General features: G+C 29.1%; 1 pseudogene; it reads right to left on the reverse strand.

Moving 5' to 3' along the window:
- Positions 1-10,238: 10,238 nt before the first annotated feature.
- The window catches only part of LOC107862239, a 44,903-nt pseudogene continuing 36,371 nt past the window's right edge, over positions 10,239-18,770 (reverse strand).

Below are 18,770 nucleotides of genomic sequence, written 5' to 3' on the forward strand. Positions count from 1 at the left end.
TCCTTTCCCCTATTATTTATTGTTTCTTAACATGATTGTCAAGTCAATAGTGGACAAGTATTGTTGCACGGAGAAAATAGATAACAGAGATAAAATTTTATTATATCACCCTTTTAATCTAATAAATTTAATATCTTGAAATATATATTGAGTGATGAATAATATTTTAATAAAAAGAAACTGAACAAGTATTGTTGGACATCTATTTTTAGTATTATTAAATATAGGGAGTAATCTTTAATTTACAGACTTTTCATGGCCTAATCATTCTCATAAAATATTCAAACATCTCTAATAAATAGAGAAAATTATCCCCTATAGTATTATTAGATCTAAAATAACAAATTTTAACAATACTTTTGGATAATTACAGTAATAACAATTTAGTTACAAGTTATAGCAACTTATTAAAAGAGATATTTTTTAAATTATATTTTCAAAAATCATTTTTAATTATTTAATTTAAAATCAGTTCCTTATTTATAGGACTGTAATCAACATTTTTCTTAAATTGTGTATTGATAATTATGGTAAATATATGTTACTTATTTTTTATTTAAAAGATTACACACTCTTACTTATCAGATAAATTTATTGGAAGAAGATTACGTGTAAATCAACTCTCTCTCTCTCCATTCTCTAATACTCAACCTCACCTCTCTCTTCCTCCATTATAATACTCAACCTTTCAAAACTTTATTGAAACTCGTGTCTCCAAATAATATTCATATTTTCTTCTTGAAAATACAAGATTGTAAAAAGTGGATTTCATATTGGGATCTTCTTCATATTATACTCATTTTCTTAGTTGAAAAAACTGGGATTCATAGTTAACATTGATCTTCTATCCGAAAAAATACTAAATTGATATATATTTTTTATCATTCTCTATTGTGAATCATGTCTAAACCAAAATTCGATTCTACTTCTTCATGTAGAAGTCCTAGAATAATTGAAAATAGTAGCCTCATTCAACTTTCTAGACCTTCATTTGATTTAGGTTGTTTCACTCTTTCTCCTCTATCGAAGGGTAAAAAAATAATTGTTGAAAGTGAGTCTTACAACAAGAATCAAAATCAGTGCTTGCTCGACAAAATTGAAGTCTCTTTTGTTCATGAACCATCGAAGAAGTGAAATTTGAACAAAAAGGTTGAGATTCCTCAAGATAAGAGGAATTATAAGAGGAAGGATAGTGAACAAGTGTCGGACTCCAATTTTGAGGATGATATTCCATTACTCAAACCCAAAAAATCCAAGTATGGAGGAGAAACACCTTCTCGAGTAACAAGGACTAAGGCTAAAGTAAAAAATGCAAAGAATGTGTCCAACAAGAATCCTCAAAAAGTTTGCAAGGTATGATTTTTATTTTGTATAAGTTTTTTTTTTAAAAAAAAAATTGAATGAAGTGTTTTATTAAAACTATAGTATTCTTTATATTATAATCCCGATTGCTGATTTTTTTTAAAAAATCATATTATTTTTACAGATTATTTATACAATTTTTGTTTCATAATAATATTTATTCTTGTGTGTGTAAAAAATATTTGGTTGTTGATTTTTTTAATTTAAAATTTGTATAAATTATTTATACAAATTTTATATATTTTTTTAATTTGAGTGTGTTTTCAAAAGATTTGATGATTTCCTTGATAACATATATTTCCTTGATACATTATGTTATTACTTAAAATATATGTTTGTTGCACCAATCAACAAATCATCTTTCAACTATCAAAAGCTAAATATTGTTGTATTTTTACGTTCTTATTTTTTGTATTTATAAATGTATGTAGGAGCGAAAAATATACAGTCATTGGGCATCGTACATTAAGGTTGATTTTTTCAATGATCTTATGTTAAGATGAAAAAAGGAGCACTTTGAAAGGTTTGAAAATTCTCCCTTCCAGCACATTTTGAAGATGCAACAGCTTAAAGTCCAGCCCCAACTTCTTTGAAATCTGTTGCAAGCTGAGACGGAGAATAACAGAGATAATTTGTTCATCTTTGTTGAATGACAATTTGTTGCATTTTGGTAAGAGGAAATTTTGTGTTGTAACTGGTTTAAGGTTTGATAAAAAATAGTGACTTTTATTCAGATTTCAAATCTCCGAACAAGCCTATGTCTAAGTATTATCCTGGTATTGAAAAGGTGAAGAGAAGTGATTTCTATACTGATTTTGCTTTACCGAAATTTTTTTTAAGAAAGATGATTTGTATGAAATTGGTATCATTTATTTGATAATCAGGTTCTTCATTCCTGATTTGCCAAGGAATTACATACTAAAATTATATTTTGAACTAGTTGAAGCCGGTGAGTAATTGAATTATGATTGGGGCAATGAGTGCTTTAGAATGTTGTATAAATCTAATAGTCATGGTTTGAAGACCAATCCCTCATCATTTACTTTTGATGGATTTCATTTGACTCCTTAAATATGATTTTATGAATGTTGTTTGAACATGGACAAAGTTATTGCTATTCGAAGTGAATCAGTTATGAGTCCTCGAATTCTAAATTGGAGGTCATCAGAGGATCTCATTTTTAATGAGTATTTGAAGACAACAATGTTTAAGCGTTATAGCAACGAGGTAATCTCAACTACACTTCTATATATTAGCTTTAATTCTAAATCAATATCTATTTCATTCTCATTGTATACTTGTTATCTATTTAAACTAACTCATTTTTTTTATACTAGTATCAATTCAAAGGTATTGTCTTTACTGATGAGAAAATGATAAAGTACAATCTTCTTGCAATACATCAAGAAAATTTCATTCAACAAGGGCAAGACAACTTTGTTCATCCAGATGTTGGTGGTGAAAAAAATTCATCATCAAATGTGAAAGATGAACAAATCTTCAATATGAAGAACGAATTGGCAAATGTAAACTATAAATATTCTTATTACTTATTTGATTAATATTTTTAAATTTTGATTATGAATTTACTAACTATGTATTCTATATATATGTCATCTATGTTCTAGGTTCGAGCTGAAATGTTGAAATTTCAGAAAAAGATATTTTTTTGGGTATTATATTTATGTGATTATGTATATACAGGTCATACTCATGTTGCTATTAAATTTATATGTTTATGTATGTACATTTTCTTGATGAAATGTCTAATAATCAGAAAAAGGTGAGTAATAAAATTTATTAGTTTAATTGAATTAATGATTGTTACTTTATATAGAATATATTATTTTATATGAAACTATTACATGCATTATTGTATTATGAGTAGGTTGATAAGCAGTTTATGAAGGTAAAATACTATGTTGTTGAGTCTGTCAAAACTATTTTGAATGAATTAAGGTCTGCAGGAATCAAGTCTGATGAATTCAATGAAGATCGGGTATGCACACGTAAAATTTTTGACAGTTTTATTTGAATTTAGTTTCAAAAGTTAATTTTAATTTTTATGATTATTAGAAGAATGATTCTCGATGTTAATTTTATTTTTTATGATTATTAGAAGAATGATTCTTGGTCTGTGGATGATTTATTGCAAACACACATGAAAGCAAGACATGTGAAGAAATTTCAAATGAACCTATCAACGTGAATGATGAATTGTCTCGTGATATGACTTCTGAAAAGGATGGTAATGTTACATTAACTTGATACCAATTTGTTAATCCTTAATACATAGAGTTCTAACTTATGCATTACGTACACTTACACTTAATATTGATTTTTTTATTTTATAAATGTAACAAACTGATCTCTTCATGACTTTTTTGAATGTATTTATATGTATAGTGTGTGGTGAGATTATTGGTGCAAAATCTAGCGATAATCTTTCTCCGTTGAAAAAATTATTATTTTTTACTGAGTCTCAGCTAATCGCACTAGAACCTACATTTAGGATGCTTGAAACATCGAAATTCGAATCCCAAAATTTATCACCGATCATTTTTTGATAAATCTCCAGTGATAATGCACCAACATTATGGTTCTAGCCATGAAAAATTTATCATTTACTTCAACAAAAAACATTCATTTGAAGACTATGTTGAATTTAAGGTTTCAGATATATTGGTTGACCAATTTACAGATTGGTGTTATGCGAAGAAAGTGCATGAAAGATAACAATTTATTTTTTTCACCTTAATGTACTAATTCATACATTCAAGAGTTTAGTATATAACATCATATATGAATATTATGTTTTATTAAATAATCATAAGGATACAAAAAGAAATGCTGAAGATGTCATCATAAATCCTGAATTTGAGCTCGGTGAATTAAAAATTAATAAGAAGGGTTGATTTCTTATAATGATTCACAATGATCGTCCATGGAACGATGAGGTATGTTTCAAATTTAATTTAATACAAACTCCATCTAGTATATATTATGTATGTGTATGGCTAACATTTGGATCAAAAATTTAGATTTGAAGTTAATTTTTTAAATATCACAAAAGAAATTATATAATTATCTTAATGTTTTGTAAGTGTCATTATAAAAGTGTGTGTATGTTTGTGTATGACGTGATATATGAAACAAAAAATAATTTGAAAGCATTTTATACATTTTCTGTCATAGTTTGTGTATGTCTGTTTGTGTATGTTGGAAAATTATGTATGAAGTTTTGAGTGACTAAAAGTATGCAAAGTTATAGCAACTAAAGGGAGAATGATTGCAAGGTCTGTTGTCATGTTGTTGATTAAGCACACACCTAATAACTTTACAAAGATAAGTTTGGTACTTTTTCGAGCAGTGAAAGTCAACCTAATTGCATATTTCTGTGCCTGTAATGTGCCACAGTCATCATATTCATTCTCTGTTTACAAAATTTTCTGTGTTTTTGTTTGATATGAGTATCTTGTCCGACTTCAGTTACCAAAATTATTATTTTTTTGCTTTTGTGCATTTCCGCTTGTAGAAAGCAGTATGCTCAAGGGTTTGTGATAGCATTGAAAGCAAGAATTCAATTTGTAGACATTATTTGTTGGATATACTTAGCTAGCAGTGGTTCTTAGCTTAGTGTCTGCATCTGTTTGTTTTAAAAGAAGTTGGAACTATTTTAAGGCATCGGACTCGCTTATTCTAGTCTCTTAAACCCCTTTAAGTCCATATATTTTAAGGAATCGTACTCTCTCAAGTGTATTAAGGCATCTATATGTTTTAAAAGAAGTTAGAACTGTTTAGAGGAATCAGTAAAGTTTGATATTGCACCTAATGTTGAGTTCAGGGTTTAGGGTTGTCTGTATTGTTCAAATTATGTTGAGAGTTCACAAATATACTTATATTAAATTATCACAATAATTGATTTAAGGTACTACTTGAACCTTTGACCAGGATCATGATGAGCCAAGTCAATCTGGTTGGAAAGAATCTTGAATTACACCTTACTTTGTAATGAAAGATTTATTCCTCCTTGAAATATATTTTACCATCATTTCTATTTTTTATGTGTATTGTGTATGTGTGTATGTATGTTTGTCGTTGTAGACCCATAAATATAGCATTTCAGTTCAATTTTGTATGTGTATTGTGTCTATGTGTCTATTTTTATCTGTGTGTGTTTTTTGTATGTGTGCGAGTGTAGAGCCATAAATGTATACTATGAATGATAGCTATGCTCATTCACAAAACTTTGATTTTATGTGCATGCTCTTTTTAACTGTTGTGTAATTATTTATAACAAATATGTATTCTTTAAAATGAATTTCTGCTCATCACTATTATGTCCCTCTTTAAAACAGCATGTAGATGTTATCATGTACTATTTGTGAAAAAAAAACAAATTATAGTACGATGAAGTCGATAACATATACCACAACTGATGTTTGGTTCATTAAGTAGGTTTGTGCAATTGAGCAACAATGATTGGGTGCGAAGAAAGATGTGAGATACATCTCTCCTGAACGCTATGTTGGTCAGTATATTAGGGGGTTTAAGATGCTTGTGAATATATCTTGGGATACTGTGGTCAACATCATTATTCCAATTAATGTTAGTGAATCATTCCATTGAATTATGATTTTATTTTGCATTAGACGCAGGTGTCTATATGTGTATGATTCATTTATTGGAGGTGCTGTGAACACCAAGAATGTTCATCGACATGTCCAATCACTTGCTATCATTATACTGTTATTTTTGTTTGCCACTGACTTCTATAGTAAACGAGCTGATATTTGTTGGCATAGAGAGACTGTATACATTGACAAGTCCATGACCGATCCACTTAAGTATGTTATTGTAAGGGACATTCTCCAATAGGCTCCATAGTCTAAGTACGTATATTTATATTATTTGGATTACAATTTTATAATTGTATGTAGTAATGTATTGATTTTTTTTACTATTATTATTTTACAGTGATTGCGATATGTAGGCATGTGCATTTGCAAAGTTTATCAGTCATGGATTGTTTGATATTTCAACCAACATGTTTAATGCTACCAACCATCGTATAAGATATGGTGCGTTACTTTGAGATTATGCTAGAAAAAAGCAAAACGATGGTGCTATAAGCGAAAGTGAGGTGACTGGCAATGTTACAAGCAGCTTAGGTGGTCTGAAGATATTGAGAGACGCTGTTAGTCCAGCTGTCACTAAAAAAATCAGAAATAGATAGGCATTTGGTAGTTAATGTTGCTTGGAGATTGTTAGTGTCGTCTTCTTTAACTTTTTGGTACGAACAAAGTTTAGTTTTGATTTTTATGTATAATGTTTTGGTACTTTTAACAGTTATTTCATATTTGAACTCACTGAATGAAATCGATATCATTTTATTTATTTCATCATACATGATTTCATCATACATCGATATCATTTTGTTTTGATTTTTATGTATGATGGTTTGGTACTTTTAACAGTTATTCGTATTTGAACTCATTGAATGAAATCGATATCATTTTGTTATATTTCATCATACATGATTTCTGCTAATACACATATACATGAATTTTTTAGTTTTTAACTATTTCTGATGATCATTACTGTTATCTGAATTACCATTGTTGGTATTCAATATTTTTTTTTAATTTTTAAGCACTATATTTATACAATTATATAATGTTTGGATAGTTTTACACTGATTTAAATTTTTGATGCTCATTGCTGTAGTATTATTATAATAGTTGGTATAAAAAAAATTTCTTCTCGTTTTTAAGCACTACATTTGTACACTTATATAATGTTATGATACTTTAACACTTCTTTTGTATTTCACCTCGTTCAACATATTTGACATCAACTCATTTTTTTTTATTCACAACATATATATGTTTATAAAACATCATATAAAGCTGAAAAATGAGCACAAAAATATTATACGTAAAGATAAGTTGCATAATTTATTAAAAATATTCAAAAAACATAACAAAATCATACTTGAAAATTATTTGTTTTAAAAAAACTTATATGGTAATTACTACATGTAACCTTGGCTTTTTTGCACTTATCTTCATTTGGTGCTTTCACCCTCTCATAACATGAACATCCGGGTAGTCTTTTAGAATCAGGCGGTAATACAATTTCATCCAAGACTTCTTTAGGTATATTTCATGTACTCTCACAAGGAAGAGGCTCAACTGGTATTGCATAAGTATCCTTAAAATTTTTATTGCTATAGTATGCAGGCAATAATCTTCTCCATGTTGGTTACGATATTAATAACCGCCATTGCATATGAGCAAGGTATCTTATCTAATTGAAATCGATCACAACAACATTTTCTACTTCACAGGCATACAACAAACCTTTTAACTGCAGCAATAACGGTATCCAAAAATTCATTTGAAGCTCTTACCTACAATGAATTTTATTGGTAAGTACATGTTTGCAGTTCAAAACATTATCACTAAAATAAAATAAACAAATCAAAGAACAACAAAATCTTTTAAGGAATTTATTCAAGATTGTAATATAATTAAATTAAAAACCTACCGTCATATTATGAGATTCTTGCTTGTTGTCATTGAGAATATCATTGTATCTTTTTGTTAGCAGTGTCAATGTATTCTTTCCTTCCTCGTTATGTTTTGCATTCCACGATTAAATAGTTAACCTCATGAAATCCAACACAGAAACAACAGGTAACCTTCTGGCTTTCCTGTTTGTATTGCTTATAGATTCAACAATATTTGATGTTAGAGTCCAAGTATGCTTTACCGTAGAATGAACCCTTGCCCATTTATGATAGTCAATTTTGTACAAATATACTCTCACTCTTCTGTCAATTTGGTCGACTGTCCCCATTAACTCTTCAAATTTTTAAAATGTATATGCCTTTGCCATTACAAAAAATAACTTATGTAGTTCATCAACTTTCTTACAAAAATTCGTCTTAATATTTCCCTATAGATGCCAAATACAAGCATGGTGTGACAGATTTGGATAGACTATTGATGTTGCTTTCTATATGCTGTCAATTCTATCTGACACGATACACATGTCAATTCTTTCTCCAAAAGCTTCTCTAAATTTCTCAAAAAATTATGTCCAAGATGCTATATTCTCAGAATCAACCAATGCATAAGCAAGGGGTAATATATGACCTGCATACACAATCATTAACAACATTTGTATTAGTTGAATTTATTTCAAATTATAAAACCATTCATAATATTATTAACATACCGATTTTATACTATAAAAAAATTAACACACTATTTTTAAAAAATTTAATTATGCCTGAAAATTAATAAGTAAAATAGTACTTTGTTACCTCCTGGATCCAATGTGCTTGCAATTAGAATTGTCCCATCATAAAGCGATTTTAGCCCAGCACCATCAACAACAACTATAGGTCTGCAATACTCCCATCCACGTATTGAAGCATCCAACGCAACAAAAACATATAAGAAACGATTTTCTTATGTTTTTCTCAACTAATAACTGATTCAGGATACTATTTTTTTTAAAAGTACAAATAACTTGAAAGTTTTTGATATGATTCGGTTGGATCACCACGCAACATCTTAACTGTTAGTTCCTTTGCACACCATGCTTGAGTATAGTTTAAGGACACACCATATTGTCTTAACATATTGGCGGCAACATCATTTGGCGTGTATATTCTATTAGTGTTTATCAAATTACGCAACACCAAATCAATAATAACCTTTGTCATTTCTTGGCGTCTTGCATAAATTTGATCTCGTGCTGAATATGTATGTATTTCACAATACTTTTTTATTTTGAAAGTCTTTGTATTGTTTGTACTTGAAGCTCTTAGAAATCATGTACATTCTTCCACATGACAAACTAGGTAATAGCTATTTAAGATGTTTAAAATCAAACAAAGAGATATGGAACATACAAACAAAATACCAAAGAAATATACTCTTTTCAGAAATTAAGTTATAAGCTGAAATAGCCCGTACCTCTTTGCATTAGACCTCTCAGTTCTAAATGTAAACTGATGCAAGAAAGCGTGCAAATTCATAACTTGTGAAAGCATTTATTTATCGATGTAACTCTGGTTCACTTCAATTATCGGATTGGTAACTTTTTTAATTATTTTGACTCTATCTTCATCCATGATTTCATCATCTGGAGTTAATTCAAGCAACCGAACTGAATTTTTAGAGTATAAATTCTGCCGATCTAGATTTGATTCGGTATTCATGTTGTTACCAACACAAATATCAGACAGTTCAGAATTTTCGTTAACAACCATTGACATATCAGTTGTTGTCACATACAATGGATAACTAGCAAAAAAATTCGCATTACTTTTTTTTTGATCTAGATACACCAATACTCTAGTGTCATTATGTATGAGCATAGGTGGACATCTATCATTTATTAAAAACTTAATCTCAATTTTCGTAGAATTAATATCAATCTTCAATTGTTTTGTTATTGCAGCAACCAATCCTTTATACTTTGTATCTATGACATACATTATCCCATCTACAACAAAGTCTCTAGGTCTACCTATAAGCACAATACAAATTTTATTATTACTAATCAATTGACATATTTTCAACAACACTTTCATAATTTCAACATTTCAAATAAATACACAAACTTTCTTATGTTATTGGATACAACTTTAGTAATTTCTACGTTTCAAAATTCATAATTTACAGCAAAATGCTTTCATACATTCAACATATTCAATAAAAACACCAAATGTTGCATACGATATTATAACAACTTTGAAAGCACAATCTTATTTCTGAAACATGAGCAACATAACCAATCATAACAAAACAACTTTGAAAAAACTTTAAGAACAACATCATACCATCAATATTTTTAAAAATACACAAACCAATATCTGTAATTGAATAAAAGGTTCACAATTATTCTTTTACAAAATTCATAGATTAGAACAAAATACTATCATACATTCAACATGTATATACAAAAAAACACACCAACAATTACAATAATTAACCGACGACAATCAAATTGTTAACATTCCGTATCAATCAACTGCACCATACGACATCATAATCAGATTGAAATCACAATCTTATTTCTGCAAAACGAGCAACGTAACTGATCATAATAAACTATTGGATCAAATAACCTTAACAATTAAGATATCGTTGACATCCCATCTTCCTCCATACATAACAAGAAGCGAATGTACCCTTTCATCATCCATTAATTTGATCACTTTCAAACATAAAATTGAAGTTGTTTAATAAGAATAAACGAAGAATTAAAACAAACTGAAATTTTGAATTTTGAGAACAGAATCTTTTGAATTATACGTTTAAGATCTTTATTAATTATATGAAAATCGTTTAATGAGAAATTTAAGGTGATGAAGAGATCTGACAATAACAGACATCCTTTTTTTGGGGGTAGAAGAGGCTTTTTTTCCATATATATAATTGGTATTTTTTTATTTATTAAAAAGGAAAAAAATATTTTTATTTTATTATTTTTTTATAAGATTTGCTATAACTTGATAAAATAAAAGTTTTGCTATAAGTTGTGATTTTCTATCTAAGGAATGCTATATACATTTTCCCCCCTAATAAATAACATGAACACAACCACTAATCGTTGTCGCGTCGAACATGGTCTAATGATTCTCATATAATGTACTACACAGTTTAGTCCATATTATCGGCAACAACTGTCAATTGTTATTTGGGCTAGCTTAGATGGGCTTTCTAGTTTGACAGGTCAGATCGAGCTGGTCCATCAACATGATAAATCAGAAAATAGCAAGTTTAACTCATCACACTGTGGGATGAGGACTTTCATGGGTCAATTCATTTTTTAAAATATATTATTGTTAATTTAAATTTTAAAATATTATTTCATAAATACTTACAATATAATATTATATGAAGTTACTACTTGTAATCAAGTCTCAAATTTATAAAAAAATCTAATAATCTGTGAAATTGAATAACTCTTGACACCAAACTCGAACCAAATACAGATGTTGAAAAACAAACAAAGCAATTAATGAGTAATAATATAATTAGATAAATAGCAATATTAACCTAATTTTGTTTTAATTGATCACAATAAATAATAAAATACAAAAAAATGTCAATAGCTTGTCCATTCAAAGTGAATGAAAGCTTAAGAAAAAAACTCTCACGAAAGTTATAGCGTGTTCAACATCGCCACATCATCTTCATCAAACATATTTGATTCCTTAAAAAAAATTTATATTTTGTATTTTAATTATGTATATATTTTATAAATATAATTAATATTTAAATATTTATAATGGTCCAAATAGACTTTGAGTTTGGACTCCTTTTTTTATTCTTAGTATTCTATTTTATTTTTTAATTACTTTTTGTTTGACCCACGAACCAACTCAACCCATATTGTTCAAGCCACATGGGCCAACATGCTTATTCAAGTCAGGCTAAAAAGTCTTGTTCTTAAACGGACTGTAAAAATTGTAGCCTAACTCTATCAAATTACAGGTTGGGTTGGGACAGGCCAACGAGTCTGATTCATATTGACGGCTCTACTAACGACATGTTTAAATTGGCTTATAGCCTGTTTGACTAAATTTTAAAATTATTTTATTTTAAAAAATACTTATTTTAAAAGTACTTTTTTAAAAAAGAACTTTTGATGAGATAACAATTTATATTTGATCAACAAATTTTAAAAAATATTTTTAAGCAATAATTAAAGTTTAGCTAAATTTTTTAAAACTGATTTTAAGTGTACTTTTCAAATAGGTGGCTTCATCATTCTCATAAAATATACTAACACCTATGATATATTAACAGACTGTCATGGCCTAATAATTCTCATAAAATATACCAACGCCTATGATAATTAACACGCTCACAACCACCAATCTTTGTCGATTAGTGGCCTAATCATTCTCATAAAACATAGTACTGCTACTAGTCTAACACTGTGATATAATTAACACGCCCTCTAATCTAGGCCCCATTGGATATTAATCTTTACAGGCTGTCATGGGCCTAATAATTCTCATAAAATATACTAACACCTATGTTAATTAACAAGCGCACAACCACTAGTCTTTGTTACGTTGAGCATTAGTTGCCTAATAATTCTCATAAAATATACTACTACTAACTACTTATGATAGTTTACACGCCTTTAATCTATATCTCATTGAATATTTAACTGCCATGCCTAATTATTCTCATAAAATATTACTAACATCTATTGATAATTCTATCCACTCAACCACTAATCTTTGTTGCGTTGAATATCACTTGTAATTATTACAGACTGTCCTGGCCTACTCAGCCTCTCGAAAGTCGTCCTAGTCTAGTAATTAGTCTCCCTCCCTCCATTTTTTTTCTTTGAATAATTAAGCCTTTTTTCCAACAATATTGATCCAGTTTAAAAAATTAATGAATAATTTATTTTATTTGCTCATTTTACCCGTAAAATTAACTATTAATTACCACTCAATACATTTTTCAAGATGTTATATTTATTATATTCCAAAAGTAATATAATAAAATTATCTCTATTATTTATTATTTTTTACTTGTGTATCAATTGGACAAATATTATTACACGAAGAGAATATTTATTTGACAATGTTTCATTAAGTTTAGTTTTACTTATTTAAATCACATAACGATACCCAATACAGCCCAACTCAACAATTTAGTTTTTATTGGAGTCATGCTTGGTTTTTATTGGAGTCATGCTTGCTTGAATATTTCCGCTCTCAAAGAAGTTGATGAGCTTAATCCCGCGAAAGAAAAAAAATCAAAGGTATGTCCATTTATTTTGATTCAAATAAGTTCTTTCTTACGAGTTTTGTATATCTTCATAATTAGAGATAGGAAAGTTCGGAGGCTGCGTGTTATGGTTGAAGGTTAGTTGATAGTTGAGTGTACTCACATCTCCTTACTAGATAGACTCGGTGGTTATTTTTGGACCTCTTACCTTTCCAGTAGTAGTAGCACTATGTTTATACTCCCTCCGTTTCAAAATAGTTGACCTTTTTGACTTGACACTTTCCTTAAAAAAATATTTATTAGAGATTTATTTTACCAAACTAGCCTTATTATTATGCTTTGAAAATATAAATTTGAGTAAATATACTTTGTTTAGTCATTTAATGTTGAGGGTAGTATTGAAAGAATATAATAAAATACTCCTGATTTCACAAAAGGGACAATTAAATTGAAACAAATATTTTTAGAAAGAGAGCCAACTAAAACAAAACAGGGGGAGTAGTTCTTTGAGCTTCGATTTCAGAGTTCATTGATGTTTAATGTGCCAATTATTGCATCATTTCATTTTCATTATTGCCCTTTCTATTGTTGTGGTGTAGCGCTTTCAATTTTGATTAATTTGTACTAGGATTCCTTCGATATGTGTATCCCTTTCTAGACTGTTTGATAAGTATCGCTTAAGTTGAAGGTCTATAAAAAAATAACTCCTCTAGATGTAGAGGTGAGATTTGCGTATATTATACTCTTTCAGTTTCTGCTTGGGGTCCGAGAAACACGTGTGATCCGTGAGTGCATATCGGTTTTGCTAAAACATAGACATTATAGAAAAATATTAGTCCTTCAAATATTTGAAAAATATTATCTAGTAAAATCATAATAAAAAAATACTATATATCTAGTAATCAAAAAATATTATTAAAGTGAAGGTCTATCGAAAATATTAACTATTCGTATAACACAAAAGGTTGTACTGATAAATCGATCAAATATACATTTTTTAATAGTTTTTAGTTTTTTATTTTAAATATAAATTTACGATAGTTTCTTCACTTCTTGAGCTATATTTTGAATTTCTTCTCCTTTTAATCTATATTTTGAATTTAAATATAAAACAATAAATATTATTTATAAAATCAAAAATTGAAAAAATAGTTTTGAAGCATATATATTGGTAAAATAATAAAATATGAGCGCAATTTTCAAGCATATATAAGGTATAGTTTGGAATCTACCTCCATTTTAAGATACTAGTTTAACCGTATGTGTCTTGCATGTGTAATATTTGATTATTTAAAATTAAATAATTTTATCTATTACGAAATTTTTTAATAAAATGTAAAAGTTCAAATCACTTTTCAAAAATCTTTCACATTTTAATATAATAATGTAAACATAAACATATACAGATATATATTTTACCACCAGAAGTTTCAAGTAATTGATGAATCATCACTTTTGTGTAGAGCCGTCAATATGGGTCAGGCCCGTTGGGCCGGCCCGACCCAGCCTATAATTTGATGGAGTTAGGCTTCAGTTTTTGCAGCCTAGTTAAGAACAAGACTTTTTAGCTTGACCCCTATAAGCCCATGGCCCATGGGCCGGCCTGTAAATCAAATACATGCAACTATTTAGATTGCTTATTAGTATTTTTAATTGGTTCGAAGAATATCATGTCAAAAGTTATTTAATTTCACTATTAAGAGTATTTTTGGAGGGTGTTGGAGACTTGATTAACAAGTATTAACACTGTGTAATATTGTTTGGTAATATTTATGTTTATTAATATTTTAAAATTAAATTATAAAATATTATTTTTTAAAAAGTGGGCTGGTCCATGATGCCCACAGCCCACAGAGTAATAGTGTAGGCTTGGTGTTTTTTGGCCCATCATTTTGATGGGCCAGCCTGGCCTGATCCGTTAAACTCAAAGTCCGTGTGGGCTAGCTCAAATGGGCTAGACCGACCCGTATTGACAACTCTACTTTTGTGTTTGTCATATAGTACCTCTATTCGTTGTTGTCACGAGCTAAGAGAGACACATTAATTTGAACCATATTTGTGTTACAATTTTTTTTTTTTTATTATATTTAAAATCTTTTCTTATTTTTAAAGTCAAATATTTACAAAATCATTGATTATACTCTTATTACGTACTTAAAACTTTTTAAAATCTGGTATTTTTCAAAATTTTCTTATACTAACGCATTTATATTTATTTCTAGATTTTTCAAATCTTCTTAAAATCAAATTTAGTTGATTTAAAATTCTTAAACTAATGAAAAAGGTATTAGCTGTCATTAATTTTGATGACTTCCAATAAGAAAAGGTTTTACTATAAATATATTTAATTAATTTTTAATTCTTAAATTAGGAAAAAATAGTGAAATTATGATGACTTTTAATAAGAAAAGATTTTACCATAAATATATTTAATTAATTTTCAACTCTTAAATATTAGAAAAAAATAGTGAAAAGACGATTTAGCCTAAAGTAAAGACTTTAATTAAGGGCAAAAAGTTCAAACAACATTTCTAAGGCCTTTGTAGACATTAAAATTTTGTGAACTCTACAAAAAAAGTTCAATTTTCGTTAGAGTTCTTGGGGCTACTTTATCCTAAATATAGCTTGGTGGCTACTCTACCTAAACCCTAAATTACGCCTATATAAAGGGGGTAAATATCCCTTTAAAAGGCATCTCCAAGATCTCAAATATCTCCAAGATTCATGAGATATTCATAAATCTCGAATATCTCAAAAGTCAAAGGATCAAAACCTTTTCTTCTTGATTAATCAAATAAATCAAGAAGATCGACAAATCCTCCTTTCATGTATATCAAAAGGATCAAAACGCTTTCTTCTTGATTAATCAAATAAATCAAGAAGATCGACAAATCCTCCTTTCATGGAGATCAAATCCAAATATTCCTATGCTCGAGAAATACGCCACTAACAGCCCTCGAATTACGGAGAAAATCAAGAGAGAAGAATCAAGGGAGGAACAAATTTGTAACCACAATCGCTTATCAATAAAAAAATTCTTGTTTCTTCATATTTTTTTTTTTGGTTGAAATTTATTTTTCATGAATTAAATTATGTTGCAAACAGCCTTCACACTTTTAATATATTATAGATATAGATTATTGATATAAATTATAGATTATAAATTATAGATTATTGATAAAGATATAGATATAGATTATAGATTATCGATATAGATAGATTATAGATTTTATGAAATATACCCCTTTCTTTTAATAACACGCATTTTATATATGTTCTTGAAGCTCTTATTTTATTTCATTCTCAATTGTGTAAATTTTGGGTCTTTATTGTTATTAATATCAAAGTTATTGATACGAACAAATTATTTTAATTATTTCTTTGTTATTCAATATTATATATAGTAGGAAGTATTTTCACATTTTTATTTTATAAATAAAATTTATTTGTCTTTATTATGGTTTGACAATGTGAAGAAGAAGTGTGCAGATGGTTGTAAGTAAGAACGTACTGGAAGTTGGTTTAGAGGGGTTACTGGAGAGGTAGAGGTAGGCCTAAAAAGTATTGGAAGGAGATGATTATTAGATAGGACATGACGCAACTTCGTATATTATGGAGGGCATAACTTTAGATCATTGTTGTTTGTGTAATAGTCAAGTGCAGGAGACAACAAATTATTTATTTTGGCATTGTGATAGGTTTAAAGAGGTTAAGAAAGACGTAGAACAATGGACAGGCATTATAATTCAGGTTGGGGAAGTAAGGAGAGTCTTACTAGCTATTAAACGATGAAGATGTAATAAGTTTATGAAGGAGGTGTTAGCTGCTATTTGGGGAGCTGTTTACTATACTACATGGAAAGCGCGAAACTATAAGTAGTTCAGAGGGATATTAATCAAGCCAACAGAAGCAGTGTTACAGATTAAGAGTGATTTTCTTATTAGATTAGAACTATTCGCAGGTTCAAAGAAAGCTAGTAGTAGTAGGAATTTTTTTGTATAGTTTGTAGAATTAGTTCTTGCTTGTTTTGCTGTTGAGTGAGGCCTGATCCTGCTAGCACCCTCCCTAGGAGGTGGTTAGGTGGTCTGGTTCTCTTAGTTTGTAACTCTTTTGTTGGTTCTTGGTAATAATATTTCACATCTATTACAAAAAAAAATTGGAAAATTGACTAGCCATGTAACTAGAGAAAATTGAAGGAAAGGTGTCTTTTAAGTATTGTATGAAAGATTGGTGACATTGACCAACAGATAGGGTCAAACATCATTAGGAAACTTGATTAAGTTAATTGTGAACTTGATTAATATTTTTAAAACTTTCTAATCTTTTTAAAAATACAAATCAACCCAACCCACACCCCTCTTCAATCCAAATCAACCACTCTCTCTCTCCAGCTTCTCTCAACTCTCTCCCAACCAACAGTTCTATAAAATTTCTCCCTTCAACCTCTGGCGATAAATAGTCGGGCAAGTTCTTTTTCGACTTTCAACCGTTAATCGATATGAATACTTCTCCAGCGACAACTTCGAGTTCTTCATCCTTCCATTTTCTTTTTTCATAGGTAAAAAATTATGAAGAAACAGAGGAACTTGTGCCAACTACTCTTCTGGTATTGAAATGTGGATTGAATAAAACCCTAATTTCTGGCATTTCTGCATTTCTTATTCTCATTGTCGTACTGTTGAGTCAAATTTATTGGTGATTTTTGGTCACAGTTGATGTTCTTAGTGTATATATATGTGATATGTTGGTGTTGCTGGGTTGATTTTTTGTTTGTCTTGGTAGAAATGGTATTGCAATAGTTAAAATATCTGATGTAATAGATGAAACATATAATGCAACAGATTAAAAATCTGATGCAACTATGAAAATCTGATGCAACAGGTGAACAATCTAACAGATCATTCATATGTTACGACAGACGACTCTTCTGTTTGGAGGAAATCTAAACAATATTGATCCAACAGATAGCTGATTAGTGATATGTTTTTATTCTTTCCAATGGTTTACTCTTCATTTTACAACAGATTAGGACTATTTTTATTCTTTCAATGATTTACTTATCCATTGCAACAGGTTGGTTATCTGTTGCAACAGATAACATACCTGGTGCAACAAATTAGTGATCCATTTTTATTCTTTCCAACGATTTACTCATCCGTTGCAACAGGTCGGTTATATGTTGCAACAGATAAAATACATGGTGCAACAAATTAGTGATATATTTTTACGGTCAACGAATTACTTATCCGTTGCAACGGGTCAGTTATGTGTTGCATCAGATAAAATACCAGGTGCAATAGATAGTGCTGTTTTTATGGTTCCTATGGATTACTCATCCATTGCAACAAGTCGGTTATATATTACAACATATAACATACTTGGTCCAACAGATTAGTTGTCTGTTGAAATTGTTATATTACTATTATGCATTAATCAATTATAATCGATGTTATGTTCCTGTTAATTTAAGATAACATGGCTTCCAAAAGAAAAGAAATCGAATCAAGTCCAAGTAAAGAAACAAGTGCAGAAGCTCAGCTACATCTACCACTCTATGAGCTTGCTTTACAAGCGTTATCTCAATCAGGAGCAGAAGATAATGAACACGGGGAGGAGGAATCTTTCAAAAGAGAT

This window comes from Capsicum annuum, unplaced genomic scaffold (assembly GCF_002878395.1).
Source record: "Capsicum annuum cultivar UCD-10X-F1 unplaced genomic scaffold, UCD10Xv1.1 ctg4815, whole genome shotgun sequence".
NCBI lineage: Eukaryota > Viridiplantae > Streptophyta > Magnoliopsida > Solanales > Solanaceae > Capsicum > Capsicum annuum.